Raw genomic sequence first — 1,972 nt, forward strand, 5'->3', positions numbered from 1 at the left:
CTTTTCTGTATACCTTTTTTGATAGGATCTTGGCTTAACTGAACTAGAGGTTGATTATTCCCAAGTTTTACAGGTCATAACCACCACTACACTTAAAAGACAGAATGAATGGCAAATATATCCCTGCTACAAACAGCCATTCGAGGCGTGTTGTTCAATGAACATGGTCCTATTAGATGGTCCTTGGCGTCAGAACACGGAAGTTGGAAGTGTTTAATATAAAGGTTCACAAATACTGATCGCTGACTGCAGTGTGTACGCACGAAGTCCTATTAGTAGTGATACACTCGCATTCCCGATATAATACTTTACTTAATCAACAAAGCACCAACTCGAAATGGACACAAACCGCCCAATTGGAGGAATACTGGTGTCGTGTCTGATATATACAGGCACCGTTACTCTTCCGCGATGTGGTGGCTTAGCGGCTTTGGCGTCACGCTGCTAACTACAGACTCGCGGATTCGAATGTCGATGGGGTCGGATAACAAAACCATCTGATTACCTTGCACTGGGTGCAAGTTAAAGAACGCTTATCTCCGACAACCATATTTTTCATAATGAACACAGCGCTAACAAAACCATGACGAAGTGAAAGGACCCAGGTCTGCGCTCATCCTGTGTCCTTTCACTACATCGTCATTTTGTTCACGCTGTTACCATTATGAATGTATAACAAGTGGCCAAATTGTTAACTTTTATAAACTATATTTTTCACGTGTGCCGACATATTATCTTGCTAAATCCAGGTGCAAAGTCCGCGCGCAATAAAGCAGTCGACTTTAACGGCGTGTGGAAGCATTTGTGCGAAGCCGGTTCTCTCCATATATCAAGCGTGTCTATTCCATAAAATCTTTTCTTCATTACTCTTAAGCCTATTAGCCTTGGCTTGAGCCCCGCATATGACATCTGGGGCAGTCGACAGTGACCCTCTCGATGTGATAATGTTCATCCTGCTTGGAATGGTTCAAGTCACATTGGCGGTGAACCGTTTTGCTCTTAATCTATTGAAAGCTATGCACCAACTAGCCCCACAACGTGTTTTATTGCTCTTAAGCCTTGACTAATGTTGGAATTAGGGCGCATATTCTATGAAAGGACCTGGACGAGCATATGCTCCAGGTTTTTAACGTGGAGCTTATTCGCGGAGAACTCGCTCAAAGGCAGCTGAGCACAACTGAGTCGAAAGCAACTCCCATGGAGGCTGCAAGCGAGCATCGAAAAATGCCGCCAGTCCTCGCCTCGTACTAACAAAGCTGTAGCCCCTACGCTCATCCTAGGCTTTGCAGCACTGTATCGTCTCACGACGCGCCTTGAACAACTGCCGTGTCCATCAACTATCACAACACTGCATGATCTTTCTGCGTCCGTTCGTTCTTTTAAATTGTCCCTTAACAAAACATGACCGCTTGGCTGGATGGGCTTCGCCCTGTCCGACAACTAGCGTTTTGGCTTGGCGACGCGAACGATATGGTTACAGTACGCAAACAATTGAGGATTTCTGGATTCAGGAATATCCACGTTTCCTTTAAACATTTACAGGAAAGTGAGGATCAGGCTCATAGAAAGCACAAATTAAACGTGGTTTAGAGGATATGCAAAAGTTTATAAGGAGGCTTTCCCGCAATGTACTTTTTAAACAAGGTGTCCGCGTTCCTGCTAGTAACCCAGTTAAAGTGGATCCCAGCGTTTTGAAAGCTCTGGAGATGGCAGGAATGATGTCACTGATCTGCGTTTCGACAGTTCAATTACAATTTCATCCCGAGGGTTTCCATCTCGGTCATATCAAAGAGCGTAAGTAACGCTTACTTTCAATGACCTCCCCATGCTTCAACAAAGACATGCTTCGAATAAATTGCGAGAGCAATTCCTGCTTACTGATGCGCCTGTACTACAAGTCCAGTCCTATAGCCAGGTGTCGACGTACTCATGCAGGACTAATATAACTGAACATTTCTCAGCAGTAAAGTAG

The sequence above is a fragment of the Dermacentor andersoni genome, chromosome 9 (genome assembly GCF_023375885.2).
Source record: "Dermacentor andersoni chromosome 9, qqDerAnde1_hic_scaffold, whole genome shotgun sequence".
NCBI lineage: Eukaryota > Metazoa > Arthropoda > Arachnida > Ixodida > Ixodidae > Dermacentor > Dermacentor andersoni.